The sequence below is a fragment of the Phoca vitulina genome, unplaced genomic scaffold (assembly GCF_004348235.1).
Source record: "Phoca vitulina isolate PV1807 unplaced genomic scaffold, GSC_HSeal_1.0 scaffold20, whole genome shotgun sequence".
Lineage (NCBI taxonomy): Eukaryota > Metazoa > Chordata > Mammalia > Carnivora > Phocidae > Phoca > Phoca vitulina.
In genome coordinates, this window is record NW_022589723.1 from 34,502,603 (window position 1) to 34,518,263 (window position 15,661).

At 38.0% G+C, this 15,661-nt stretch overlaps 1 protein-coding gene across 1 annotated transcript in view; it reads left to right on the plus strand.

Annotated features, from left to right (window-relative positions):
* GLCE (glucuronic acid epimerase) overlaps positions 1-15,661 on the plus strand; it is a 108,954-nt gene that overhangs the window by 25,605 nt on the left and 67,688 nt on the right. The window lies entirely within an intron of this gene.

Here is a 15,661-nt window from a genome sequence, read left to right on the forward strand (position 1 = left end):
CAGGACAGTGCCGGCCTTGTAGAACGAATTGAGAAGTATTCCCTCCTTCCTCTTCAGTTTTCTGGATGTTTTTTAGGTTTGGTATTATTTCTTCCTTATATTTTAGGTGGAATTCACAAATGAAGCCAGTTGGGCCTGGAGTTCTGTCTATGGAAAGATTTTAAACTACAATTTTTCTTTAACTGATAACAGGATTATTCTATTTATTTCTTCTTAAGTGAGCTTTGGTAGTTTGTCTTTCAAGGAATTTATCTATTTCATCTGAGTTGTAAAATTTATTGACAGAATTGTTCGTAACATTTCCTTTTTCTTTCTTTCTCTTTCCCTATTTCTCTTTCTTCCTTTCTTCTTTCTTTCTTTCTTTCTTCCTTTCTTTCTTTCTTTCTTTCCTTCTTTCTTTCTTTCTTTCTTTCATTCACAGAGAGAGAGACACACACACAGTGAGAGAGACACACACACAGTGAGAGAGACACACACACAGTGAGAGAGGGAACACAAGCAGGGGGAGTGGGAGAGGGAGAAGCAGACTTCCCAGAGAGCAGGGAGCCCAATGCAGGGCTCGATCCCAGGATCCTGGGATCATGACCTGAGCTGAAGGCAGACGCTTAACGACTGAGCCACCCAGGTGCACCTATTTATTTATTTTTTAAAGATTTTATTCATTATTTGAGAGAGAGAGCACAAGCAGGGGGGAGCAGCAGGGAGAGGGAGAAGCAGGCTCTCCACAGAGCAGGGGGAGCCTAATGTGGGACTCAATCCCAGGACCCCAGGATCATGACCCAAGCCGAAGGCAGTCGCTCAACCAACTGAGCCACCCAGGTGCCCTCCCTTATTTTTTTGATGTCTATAATTTCTCTCTCCTATTTCTGATATTGGTGTTTTGCCTCTTTTCCTTTTTTCCTCCTGATTAGTCTGGCTAGGGGTTTTTCAGTTTTACTTATATCAAAGAACCACTTTCGGTTTCATGGACTTAAAAATTTCTTTTAAAACAGACTTTGTTTTTTAGAGCAGTTTTAGGTTCCCAGCAAAGTTGAGTAGAAAGTGCAGATTTTTCTATATACCCCTGCTCTCATACATGCACAGCCTCTCCCACCACTAACACTCGAATCTACATTGATGCATCATTATCACCCAAAGTCCATAGTTTACCTTAGGATTCACTTTTGGTGTTGTATGGGTTTGGACACATGTGAATACTCATGTATTCACCATTATAGCATCATATAGAGTAGTTTGCCCTAAAAATTGTGTGCTCCGCCTGTTCATTTCTCCCTCCCCCAACTCCTGGCATAGTTTTGCCTTTTCCAGAATGTCATATGGTATATAGCTTTTTCACATTGGTTTCCTTCACTTAGTAATATGCATTTAAGTTTCCTCCATGTCTTTTCATGGCTTGATAGCTCTTTTTAAAGCCCTGAATAATATTCCATTCTGTGAACGTTCCATAGTTTATCCATTCAGCTCCTGAAGGACATCTTGGTTGCTTGCAAGTTTTGTTTATTTTGTTTAAAGATTTTATTCACTTATTACAAAAAAAATTTTTATTCGCTTATTAGAGAGTGCATACGAGCTGGTGGGGGAGGGAGAAGCAGACTCCCCACTGAGCAGGGAGCCCGATGTGGGGCTCCATCTCAGGACCCTGAGATCATGACCTGAGCTGAAGGCAGACGCTTAACTGACTGAACCACCCAGGCACCCCTCAAGTTTTGACAATTATAAATAAGGCTTATATAAATATTAATGTCTAGGTTTTTGTGTAAAGATACGTTTTCAAATCATTTGGGTCAATACCAAGGAGTATGAATGCTGGATTGTATAAGAATATGTTTCGTTTTATAAGACACTGCCAGACTGTCTTCCAAAGTGTCCTTACCATTTTGCATTTTACTAATCTCAAAAAATTAGCTTTTGGTCTTATTGACTTTTTTTTCCACCTCTTTTCTGTTTTGTTGTCCTAACCTTTTATTCTCCTTACCCGCCCCTCCATCTTCTGCTTGCTTTTTTTTTTTTTTTCTTTTACAGAAAAGGAGAGAACACTTAATTTACTGTTTAGGTTTATTTTGCTCTTCTCTTACTGATTTCTTAAGGTGGAAGCTTAGGTCATTGATTTCATGCTTTCTTTTTTAAGATACAGAGTGTCATTTAGTTTCTAGATGTTTGGGGATTTTAAAGATGTTCAGATTTTAATTTCTAATTTAATTCCATTGTAATAATAGAATATATTTTTTTATGACTTAAAATTCTTAAAATTTATTGAGAATGGTTTTATGGCTCAGAATGTAGACTCTTGGGTAATGGTTCTCTGTGTACTTGAAAGTAATGTATATTCCGCTGTTGATGGAATGTTCTTTAAATTCAGTTAGATCAAGTTGGTTGATAGTATTGTTCACGTCTGCTATATCCTTACTCATTTTCTGTGTACTTGTTCTACCACATATTGAGACAGTAGTGTTGAAATCATGGACAATAATTGTGGATTTGTCTATTCTTCCTTGCAATTCTATCAGTTTTTGCTTTATGTATTTTAAAGCTCTATAGTTTAGAATTCTTACATCTTCATGATTAAATCGATTCCTTTATCATTATGAAATGACCCTATTTATCTTTGGTAATAGCTTTAGCTATGAAATATACTTTACCTGATACTAAGATAGCTATTCTAGCTCTTTATTGATTAGTGGTAACCTGGTATATTTTTATAATCCTTTAATTTTAACCTTTTTGTTTTTTTATATTTGAAGTGGATTTCTTTTTAGACAACATCTTACACAATTTGATAATCTCTTCCTTTCAGTCAGGTGTTATATAATGTGATTGGGCTTGTGTCTGCCATCTTGCTATTTGTTTCCTTTGTCCCATCTCTTTGCTTTTTTTACTCTTACCTTCTTTTAAATTGAGTACATTTTAGTATTTGATTTTATCTCCACTATTGCCTTATGAACTGCAACTCTTTTTCTTTTTTTTCTTTTTCGGTGGTTGACATGGTTATAATAAGCACCTTTAACTTATCACAGTCTTCCTACAAATAATAATCTATCACTTCATGTATAATGTATGACTTAAACACAGTGTATTTTTTCCCTTATCCCATCACTTTTCCAAATGTTGTCATATGTTTTACTTCTATATATTTTATAAACCCCATACTAGATTATTATTTTTAAAATAAGGAAAATCTATTTTATATTTATTCACATATTTACTCATTTTAGTGCTCTTCATTCCTTTGTATAGATTTATGTTTTTGTTTATCATCATTTTTCTTCTGCAGAAATTCTTTCTCAGAATTTTTTAATGTACAAGTCTCCTGGTAACAAATTCTCTCAGCTTTTATTTGTCTAAAAAGTATTTTATCAACATTTCAGAAAGATATTTTTTCCAGTACTGACTTTTAGTCTGTTAAGAGTCTCCAGGACTGCCTTCAGGTTTGGTGGTTCACTAGGAGAATTCTCAGGACTGGATATATAGTTGTACTCATGATTTTTTACAGTGAAAGGATGCAAAGCCAAATTAGCAAAGGGAAAAGGTGCATGAGTAAAACCTGGAGAAAACAAAGCACAAACTTCCAAGAGTCTTCTCCCAGTGGAGTCACACAGGACATGTTTAATTCTCTTAACAATGAATTGTGACAGCACATAAAAATGTTGTCTAACAGGGAAGCCCATTAGAGACTCAGTGTCCGAAGCTTTTATTGAGAGTTGGTCACATGAGCATCCTCTGCCTAGCATGCACCAAAATACCAGTCTCCCAGAAGGAAAGCAGGTGTTTAGCATCAATCATACTGTTTACACAAACACTGTAGGTACAGTAAACCACCTGTATTAGGGAATGTTTTCTAAGGATAGCAGTCTTGAGCTTGCTATGTTAACTCTCTTCTGCATAGTAGGTCACCTTGCTTTTACCTTTTCGCACTTTAAAGATTTTATTTTGTTGTCTTCTGGCTTGGATACCTTCTGAGGAGAAATTTGTGGCGATTCTTGTCTTTGTTCCATTGTATGTAGTGTACCTTTTTTCCTCCAGCTGCTTTTAAGATTTTTCATCACTGTTGTCAGTAATTGGTCTATGATGTACTTTATGTGTACATGTGAATGTGTATTTGTGTTTATCCTGTGTGGGATTCCTTGGACTTCTTGGACCTGTAAATTTGAGGTATTCAACAAATTGTAATTTTCTCAGCCATTATTTTTTCCAACACTGCTCCACCTCTTTTGTTTTCATGCTTCGGTTAAACATATGTTAGACTGCTGGTACTGTCCCACAGGTCACTGAGTCTGTTCATTTGGGGGAGGGGAACATCTTTGTTCCCCTTCTCTCTCCTTTTTTGAGTAGTTTTATTCTTCAGTCTCCAGGTTTACTTCTGCAGTGGTTTACTATAAATCCCTTCCAGTTATATTTTTATTTCAGATATTATATTTTTCATTTCATTATATTTCATTTTCAAGAAGTTCCATTTGACTTGTTTTTATAGGTTTCCTTGTCTCATTATATTTGGATATTCTATCATGTTGTTGAGCAAATATATTTATTTTAGCTGCTCTAATATCTTCATCTCCTGATTTGCTCATCTCTTTCATTTCTGGTTCTGTTAATATTGCTATAGTTTTCTAGTTCATGGGTCACATTTTATTGCTTATTCATAAACCTATTTTTATGCTGTATTTTATAATTTTTGATTATGCTTATCATTGTTTTATGTTGTTTGCTGGATTTTGTTGTATTACATTAAAGAATGTCAGAATTTTTATGGTAAACTGCTAAATTACTTGCAGGTAAGTTTGGTCCTTTCATGGCTTGTTTTTAAGCAGTTTCAGGGCAAACCCAGAATTGCCTTTACGGCAAGACTAACTTATTTTTTTATTTTTATTTTTTTTTAAGTATTTTATTTACTTGAGAGAGAGAGCAGAGAGGGAGAAGCAGACCCCCACTGAGCAGAGAGCCCGATGCAGGGCCGATCCCAGGACCTTGGGATCATGACCTGAGCCGAAGGCAGATGCTTAACCGATCTTGTGTGCAGAGAATAACCATTAATCTCATTTTACTACTGCTTTGGATACTGAGTTTTCTTTACTCGATTTTATTGACTTCTTGGGCTTTTTCTCATTTCTTTTGTGAGAATGTTATCACATTTGTACCATCTGCAAAAAGCATTTTATAATAGGTTGGAATGTGAAAATATCCAATCCTGAAGGAAGACGCTTTTGCAGTCAAGTTTTGTAGACTTAGGCAGTGGTACCTTTCTTTAATCACTGGGTGAGGTGTGATAGAAAACAGTAGACTTGAATTGGAAAGAACTTGGTTACAGTCCAGGTTGAACCACTTATATAGCTTTGTGCCCCTGAGCAAGTCAGTTAATCTCTTTAAGACTCAATTTTTTTCCATCTATAAAGTGTGTGTTAAGTATGTGGGAGGTGGGTGAGGGTGTGATAATAGCTGCTTGCTTGTTGTACGTATCAGTATGAAGATCATAAAGATGTGAAAGCATTTTGGAAAATGTGTAAAACATTATACAAATACAAATATAATAATATAGTTATAAAATTTTATCTCAGCTCAATCAAGTCCTGTTCATTGAGAATCTTTTAATTTCATCTAAATAGTTCATTTCTTTTATCACTGATAGTTTAGAAAAAGGAAAATGTAGGTCGGAGTATAGATGGAAAATACATGATATTGTATTATGCAAAGGTTATAAATTACCAATGAAAAAATTTATAAAATCTTAAAGCTTTTTTTGTACTAGTAAAATTTGATTGAAATGTTTACTTCTCCTCTACTCCTAGACTTTGCAAATTCTTAACAGTTATATTCGGCGAAATATTGTGTGTGGATTTTCCACTTTGGATTATCTATAGAAAGAAATTTTTTTTTAAGATTTTTATTTATTTGAGAGAGAGAGAGGGAGAGTACAAGTGGAGGGAAGAGGGAGAGGGAGAAGCAGGCTCCCCACTGAGCAGGGGCTTGATCCCAGGGTCCCGGGATTATGACCTGAGCCAAAGGCAGACGCTTAACCTACTGAGCCTCCATAGGTGCCCCTATGGAAAATTATTTTTAAAAATCAATCTGGGGAGCGCATTCCATTGAGCGTCCAACTCCTGCTTTTGGCTCAGGTCATGATCTCGGGGTCATGAGATGGAGCCCTGACTCAGTCTCCACGGTTGGTGCAGAGTCTGCTTGAGATTCCCGTTTCCCTCTGCCCTCCCTCCCTCCCTCCCTCCCTCTCTCTCTTTCTCTCTCTCTCTCTCTCAAATCAATAAATCTTTAAAAAAAAAAAATCAATCTGGGTTTTCCTTGTTTAAGATGATTCTGCACTATTCCCCATATAATTATTATGCATCCAAGGGAATGCAAGCGAATGTGAGCCCAATATGAATATAATTAGGGACTTAAATCTGCCAGAACTTAAATCATAATGATTGAAATATGGATGTAATATTTTGGTACCTTTGAAATTATTCAGATTATTCCCCTAACGATATTAAAATGGATCAGTGGGAGAATCCCCTTGGTTGGTTCATTCATTCATTGAACAAAAATATTAATATAGTGCCCACTATTGTCAGGCACTGTTCTAGAGCAGTGTACAACAGTAAAGAAAATAGACAAAAATTCCTGTTCTTGTGGAGCTTACATTCTAGTGAAGGGAGACAGAAAATAACAGATGAGGTACATAGTATGCCAGATAACAATAGGTACTGTAGAGAAAAATAAGAGATGGAAAGGGGATGGGGAATATTGGGAGGTATGGGGATTGGAGGAGGGCAGGCCAGAGAAAGAAGGGAACGATTGAACAAAGACATGAAGAAGCATTCTATACAAAAAGCTATCTCAGGGAAGAGTATTCCTGTTCCAAGGTAAAAGCAAGTTCAGTGGCCCTAAGAAAGTGTGCCTCATGTGTTCGAGGAACAGGGAGGAGGCCAATGTGACTGAGTAGAGTGAGCCTAGGAGAGAATATTAGATGAGGTCAGAAAAGTAATGGCAAGCTAGTTAATTGAACTTAGGGGGACTTTCCCTTTTAATCTGAAAAAAGGAGGCCATTAGACAGTTTTGAGCAGAGTGATCACATGGCCTTTTTTTTTTTTTTTTTTAATTATCACCAGTGGTGGGCGAGTGGGGGGTTTGAGGCAGAAATAGATCATTTAGGAGACTGTAGCAATGGAGATGATGAAAAATGGTTGGATTCTATTTTAAAAGTGAAGTCAACAGGTTTTGCTGATAGGAAATAAGAGGGAGAGGGAAAGCAGGGCTAACAGTAGGTGTTTTGGCCTAAGCTATTAGAAGCTTATAGTTACCATTTACTAAGATGGAAGACTGTGGAAGGAGGAGCAAGTTTGTGGGTTGGGTGGTGGTGAGGTTAATTAGGAGTTTGGTTTTTGGTTTTTTTTAAAGATTTTATTTATGAGAGAGAGAGAGCAAGAGAATGAGTGGGGGGAGGGGCAAGAGAGGGAGCAGGGCTTCATCCCAGGACCCTGAGATCATGACCTGAGCTGAAGGCAGACACTTAACTGAATGAGCCACCCAGGCACTCCAGAAGTTTGGTTTTGAATCTGCTAAAAAATGCTTATTAAATTCCAAGTAAAAAATGTTGAGTAGGCAGTTTGGATGTATTAGAAGACAATTATGGAGAGACGACAGGCTGTTTATCTACCAGTAAATAATTTGGGGAGTTGTCAGTTTGGAGATTGTATTTAAAGCCCTCATATTGGAGGAGACCACCTAGAGAGTGAATGTAGATGGAAGTACTGTTCTGTACCCAATTCCAGACTGTGTTTTCCCCCACACACCAAGCAGTTCTTGAGATACCAGCTGGATGTCCTACAATTCAACTCAATTCTGACTATCTGTCTAGAGATAGCAGATTCCACGGGTTAAGGGCTCAGTCCTACAAGACTAATTCCCCTTTCAGATGCCAGATGCAAGTCCAGGTTATTACCCTGTGCTTCTGACCCACCAGCTATAGATCAGATATTCCCAGTGACCCTCCATTCTTGAGTTTGGTTAATTTATGCTAGAGTGGCTAAAAGAATTCAAAACACTTTACTTACAGATTACTGGTTTCTTATAAAAGGATATAACTCAGGAACAGCCAGGTGGAAGGAGATGCATAGGGCAAGATATGAAGAAAGGGTGCAGAGCTTCTGTGCCCTCAGGGAGCACACTACTCTTTCCAAGTGTCCATATGTTCACTAACCTGGAAGCTCTTTTAAACTCCTCAGCCTTTTATGGAGGCTTCATTACATAGACACGATTGATTAAATCATTGGCCATTGGTGATTGATTCAACCTCCAGCCACTTGACCCTCTCCTTTTCCATAGGTCAAGTGGGTGGGACTGAAAGTTTCAACTGGTCTTCCTGTAACCAGCTCCTTTCCTTGGTGCTTTCTAAGTCACCTCATTAACATAACAAAAGACACCTCTATTGTTCTCATCTCTTAGGAAATTCCAAAATTCCAGGAGTTTTAGGAGCTTCGTGCCAGAAACTGTGAAGACTGAATATATATTTCTTTTTATAAATTACAGTATCATACAAGAAAGAAGAGGTCCAAGGACTGAAGTCTAGAACATTCTATAATTAGGGGGAAGAGAAATGAACCAGCAAAAGAGAATAAGAAAGATGAAAACCAGGAGATTTGGGTGTTCTGGGAGCCATGCATTTTACAGGAGGAGTTACTGTTTGTATTAGTTGCTGGTCATAGGTAAAGTAAGAGGAAGACTGAGAATTGATCATTGTATTTAGCAATGTGGAAGTCATTATTGACTTTATTAAGGGCAAGTTTGACAAATAGATGGAGAATAAAACCTGGTTGACAGGGATTCAAGAGGAGATGAGATGGTAAGTATTGACAACACTTATAAAGGGGGAGCTATACACACATGGCATATAGAGTTAAGGGAGGGAATTTTATTTTTGTTTTTGTTTTTTTTTTTTTAAAGATTTTATTTATTTGACGGAGAGAGACACAGCAAGAGAGGGAACACAAGCAGGGGGAGTGGGAGAGGGAGAAGCAGGCTTCCCGCCAAGCAGGGAGCCCGATGTGGGACTCGATCCCAGGACCCTGGGACCATGACCTGAGCCAAAGGCAGACGCTTAACAACTGAGCCACCCAGACGCCTTTTATTTTTGTTTTTAAATATGGGGTGGGAATGACCAAGTAGAGAGGGAATATTTGACAATGCAGTAAAGAGAAGAGGTCATTGCTGAAGCATTTTCCTTGCATAGGTGGAGGGGAATTGGGATCTAGGATACAGGTGGAAAGATTGGCCCTCACCGAGTCCTGTCTTGGAGCATGGACCATTTATTCATAATTAGTGATATTATTCCATAATAAAATGATGTTCTGTAATCTAGTGGAGGTTGAGAGTTTACTAATATAACTAAAGTTATACTATGTACAATACCAGAGAGCTCTTCGACTCTTATGCTACCTATAAATGTTTGCACATTTTTGAAGTTGAAGGATTAATAATCATCTCTGCCCTCTATGTTCCAGACTTACCAGATTACCTGTAGTTTTCCAAACTGACCATTATATTTCATGCTTATAACTCACATTCCTCCCTTTCAAGGAACTTCATTGCCTGTGCCCTTCCAAAAACAAACCCTTTCTTATGTCCCCACCATACCCACATATATATACTTCTGTCAGAGTGCTTAAAACACTTTATTACATTTATGTACATGTCTCTCACCCATTACCAGATTGTTGGTACCTTGATCCTACTCATTACTCAACTCTTGGTTCCTTCAGTACAGTGTTTTTGTTCATTGTTATGTGCCTGTATTATCTATTGCTGCCTAATAAATTGCCTTCAAAACTTAGCAGCTCAAAACCACATTATCTCACTGTAGGGCAGGAATATAGGAATGGCTTAGGTGGGTCTTTTACAAGGCCACAGTCAGTGTGTTGACCAGGCCTGCAGTCTCATCTGAAAGTTTACTGTGGAAGGATCCACTTCCTAGCTCATTCACATGGTTGTTAGCAGGATTCATTTCCTGGTTGGGCTATTGGTCAGAGAGGCCTCCCTTGGTCCCTTGCCACGTGGACCTTTCCAGAGTATCTCCCTCAGAGCAAGTAAGCAAGAGGGCAAGAAAGAGTACCAGCAGAAGAGAGTGCTAGCAAGTAGGACATCAGAATCTTTTTAACCTAATCACAGATGTGACATCCCTTCACTTTTGCCCTATTCTGTTCTTTAGAAGGAAGTCACTAGGCCCAGCCCACACTCAGCAGAACAGGGAATTACACAAGCATGTGAGTACCATGAATGCAGGGATCATTGGAGGTCCATTTTAGAAGTGTGCCACCCAGTCCCCAAACCCTGGTACTATGAAGTGCTTAACATGTTGAATGGATTAGCCTTTTTTCCAAGCACCCTCATCTCTGGTAGCATGTATCTGTGAGAGGGCGGGCAAGGGTGAGAACTCAGGGTAACACTGTCAAACACAGCTGCTACTCAGGGGTTCTCCCAATCCCTGTTTTCCCATGTCCTTAATGCTTTGCTTTTATGAAATAAGTTAACATTAGTGAAAAGTTAAAAATCATGATGCCTCTGTGACCTAAATAAAACCAGCAATGCTACTTAGGAAAATCAGAATACATGTAACTTAATGGGAATTCAAGAAATAGTCTAATAGCAAGCTGTATTTTGAGATCATTCAAGGTTCCCATCATTCCCAGTCTATATACTACCTTATGACCTGGATAGACATAATGATGTATCAAAATCTGAGCAGTTGAAGCATAGATAAATTTGATCCCTACTATAAAATAATCTTTCTTTACAAAAATAAGCTCTTAATAGGTCGGGAAAAGTATCAGGTCACGGATTTGGATTTTGGTGGGGGCGGGCATTTAAAATTGAGGCAGTTTAATCTTTAGAAGAGAACTAAGGAATCTCATCCTAGACTCATAACATGTTCAATATTAGCAATAACTTACCCAGCCTTATCTTTTTACAGATGAGGAAATGGCTACCCAGTCAGTGATGTACCCAAACTTGCTGGTGGCAGGGCCAGTGCCAGAACCCAGGCTGCCAATTCCATAAAGTGCACTGTACCATGCCACACTGCTAATCATAAATCATACTGGAGCCACTTTGGGATCTTTAAAAATACTTATGCCTGTCCCATTCCCCAGATAATCTGAGTTCATTGGTATGGGGTATAAGTTGAACATTGGGATTTTTAAAAGCTCCAAGTTTGGAAACCTGTTCCACAAGGAATGAGTGTGCTTAAGGACTTGGAACCAGAATGAGATCAATAGTACAGATTTCCGTCCATTCTGATTCCTTAATCATATATTTGGCTAGGTTTTATCTGGGCAGTAAGAAAAATCTTTACATTGAGAAACAGCCAAGAGTTCTGCAGAACAAAGGTTTTCTTAATAAAGCTGTCCTTCCACTAGCGTGTGTTTTGTCAATGAGATAGCCTGCAACAGAATTCTTCTTAATCATGAAATAGGAGAACAGTTCTTTGACACTGATCAGGCAAGGAGAAAGTCTTCTGCCATCTGTGTTGTGGCATGCTCTGCTGTTGTTTTAACTCGATAAAATTCTAATTACTCTTGAACAGATTGTTTGTGAGGTTGTTTTTTTAATATTTTAGAGCAAGTGTATAAATATAAAGAGGCAAAGAAATGGTTCCAGATTTAAAAACAAAAGGCTTTTCTTTTGAAAGTAAGTTAATCTGGACTTGACACACTGGGTTTTTTAATAACACATTTCTGTGTATGTCCATGGTCCTGCATGTTGCAGGGAATGTGAAATTTGCAGTTTTATCGTAACCATTCTGTGGGGGCAGTCATGCACTCTTTGGTAGGATGCTGACTGAACATTGTAACTAGAAAATAGAATTTGGGATTGGTAAACAACACATTTTGTTTCAAGATATCCCTTCCTTTAAACAAGGTATTTCCTTCATAATGACAGGTACCAGCAGCATGAAGTAGAAGAGTTAATAGGAGATTGTGGTCAGATTGAAGCATTTAAGGATTTGAGATCTTTGAAGTAGCGTTGAGGTGATGGCAAGAGACTATACATTCAGGTTGCTAGAGTAGAGGTTAGAGGGGTTTTTTTGTTTGTTTGTTTTCTATTGCTGCAGTGGCAAATCACTACAGACTTTGTGGCTTAAACAACAGAAATCTATTATCTTACATTCTGTAGGTCAGTAGGACAACGAGAGGGTCCAGCTGGGCTAAAATCAAGATTTCCGCAGGGTAGCATTCTTTTCCTTGCAGTTGTAGGGCTGACATCCCAGTTGCCTTGCTGGCTGTCAGATGAGGACCCTTCTCAGACCCTAAACACCACCCTCATTCCTTGGCTTGTGGCATTCTTTCCTCTATTTTAAAAGCCCACAACAACAGGTCAAGGCCCTTTCACGCTTAAGGTATTTCCTCCTCCTTCTGTCTCATTCATCTCTCTGATCCACCTTTTGTCTTCCTCTTCCACTTTATTTATTTTTTTTAAAGATTTTATTTATTTGACAGAGACAGCAAGAGAGGGAACACAAGCAGGGGGAGTGGGATAGGGACAAGCAGGCTTCCCGCTTAGCAGGGAGCCCGATGCGGGGCTCGATCCCAGGACCCTGGGATCATGACCTGAGCCAAAGGCAGACGCTTAATGACTGAGCTACCCAGGTGCCCCCCCCTTCCACTTTAAAGGATTAAATTGGACCCACTTGGATAATTTAGGCCAACCTCCCCATTTTAGCATCCTTAATCTTAATTATAACTGAAAGTCTTTTTTGCCATGTAAGGATAGCTAGGCTGGGGGTAGGAGGGAAAGGAGCAAGGACATCTTTGGAGGGCTGTTCTGTCTGTCAAAAGGGGCTAGGTCATTGGAGTCAAGGAAAGCAAATGTCAGTATTGACATAGCTGTTGAAAGTCTTCATTTGTCCAACAAATAATTTTTGATTACTTGCATTGTCCCGGGCATTGCTATAGGCACTGGGGCTATTGTGATAAACAAGACAAGACACAATCCCTGCCCTGCCTGCATGTATATAGCAGCATACTTATAAAAACATGCGAAACAGAGCAGTGCTTTATAAAGGATTCTTCATGTACTTTGTATTTACATTAAGTTCTTTGAAAGCAGGTACTAGTGTTCCTTGTTGTGGCCCTTTCCTCATCCCACCACTAGACCAGTGTTTTACATCTTAGATGCTTAACAGATACTGTTCACAAAGGCTTACTTTGGTTTTCCTTTGCATTGTTAGGAACCTGATTTATCTCTCTTTTCTGATATTTTCTACTCTAAAAGCAGTGAGGAATTTTGAGTTCAATCCAGACTCAGATGACAGGTTAAGATTTAATCAGATACCTGCTGAAGAATTTTGTAAAAGGCCTTAAGAATTACCATGTACTCCATCTTCCTTTTCTGAGTTAAAACTCCAAAGTGCTAAAGGCAGCTTTACAAATGCTGTCATCATATAAATTGGCACTTTTGCTTTTTTTCCCTGGGTTCGACAGCCAGAAAGTACCTACCCAATTAAAAAAAAAATCAGCAGTTGTTTTAATCCCTGTATTCATCAATAGATAATGAAGAATTGCCAACCCTAAAGAACATTAAAATAAACTTCTCAATATGGCTTTTCCGTGGATGGATAGCCTCTTAAAATAATAGGGGATAAAATGAATGAATAAAAATAAGATAGTGAAAGAGATTGACTATCTGTTTACTATGCCTAGAGTTACCTTCTTCATGTACAACTCCCTGTTGTGCTCCCACTGTGTGCTGAGTGTCTGTTTTTTGTGAAAGACCACAGGATTCTTACCAATTGTTCAAAGACTTTTTTTAAGATTTTATTTATATATTTGTCAGACAGAGAGCACAAGCAGGGGGAGCGGCACGTAGAGCAGGCAGAGGGAGGAGCAGGCTCCCCGCCAAGCAAGGAGCCCAATGCAGGACTCGATCCCAGGACCCTGGGATCATTACCCAAGCCGAAGGCAGACGCTTAACTGACTGAGCCACCCAGGCGTCCCTGTTCAAAGACTTTTAAAGACAGTTCTTAATTTTTTCAGTGATGGTCAAGGTTATTCTGTGCTATGCAATGTCCCAGAGCAGCAGTGAGGAACTTTAGTAATGATGGGTTGGAATAAGCATGGGTATGTGAGGTTTATAGATAATATACCAGCATCAATTTCAAACTTGATCATCACAGAACTTTTTATCAGAACAATTGGCAAGTGGTTAAATATATTTGTTACACAGGTTTGAGCTCCAAAGCATAAATTCACATGGGGTCTTAGAGCACCTTCTTAATTTTGGTACATACAGAGCTCCAACCAAAATTCCTTCATGATTCTCTGGCAGTTTAACATTATTTATGGATATCTTATCCATATGACTCTTCATGTCTCCAAACAAGTAGCCTAAGTATATTTACACAAAATTTTATTTCTGATAAAAGAAATTTTAGAACAGTGGTTGAAAAATTCATTTCATTTGCTTATGTTAAGATGGGTATTGTCCTATTAAGTTTGGGTGATATTAATGTGGGTCAAGGAAGGTGATAGCTACTTTTATTTTATAGAGGTGGTTTAATGCACTGTAAATGAAAGCATTAACAGATAATGTTGATTTCTGTGGGCTTTTTTTTTTTTAATGCTTCAATGTCTAGTTGCAAGTGTAGCATCCTGTCAGATTTCGTTCATAGGCAGAATCTTATTAAAGGGAAACTTTTGAAGGACGCTGGAAGTATAACAACATAATAATGAAAATAACTGAGGTTCTTTTGATTTTTGTAAAAAGAGAAGGGAAAAAAATCCTCTGTGGTTTTGGACATTAAAATGTAGCAGTGACTTAAATACATGCAATGCCACAGAGAGATGGAATTTACCGATTTACTTAAAGCTTTTGACAGGTATATTTGCATCTTTAGACGTCAGATTTGAATTACTAAAGCAGCCTTTGTTTAGTAAATTGAACATTTACTGAGAAGATTACGTGGAGGAATAAGCATACTGATTTGCGGTAGGCGCCGTTTTAGTGGGTGTTAAAACTAGACTGGCCTTAGTGAACTATTACCATGGCTACATAAAAATGGCTTCAGTTTGAAAGGATATGGTTTCAGATGTAAGTCATATATTTTTCCAAATGTGTTTCTGGGGAAAATAAATCTAAATTCTGAAGCAGGCCATTTAACTTCTAATTGAATGTAATATTAGGAAAACAGAAAGCCTTAAGGCAAGAACTGTTCCTTACAGAGGTTTTTGTTTTCCATTTGAAATTAGTGCAGTTGGAGATTGGCTTTTTAAAAAGATCTCCGATTCTTTTAAACAAAGTATAGCAATGTAAAATTGTTGCTAAATTTACTAACACAACTGAGAACAGTTGTATCCTTTAAAAAAAAAGTAATTAGTGAGTTTTATTTAAATAAAATATTTGCCTGAATATGATTTTAAAAAATAACACCTAAGATAAACCTAGGAATCAGATAGATTAAATAATAATAAAGGTGTTTTCAGGAGAGGTAGTGCCTTTCTATGTAGATTTTTAAATTTAAACCAGTTGTAGTGTGTGGATTTGAATGTTTTGTGCTATGCGTATGTATAGTATAATGGAAGCTTATAGTAGTACTATATTAGTTGAGGTAAAACTCTTGCAAAAGAGTAGAATTCTGAAATATTATGTTACCTGATTTACATCCTTGCTTCACCTTTTTCGT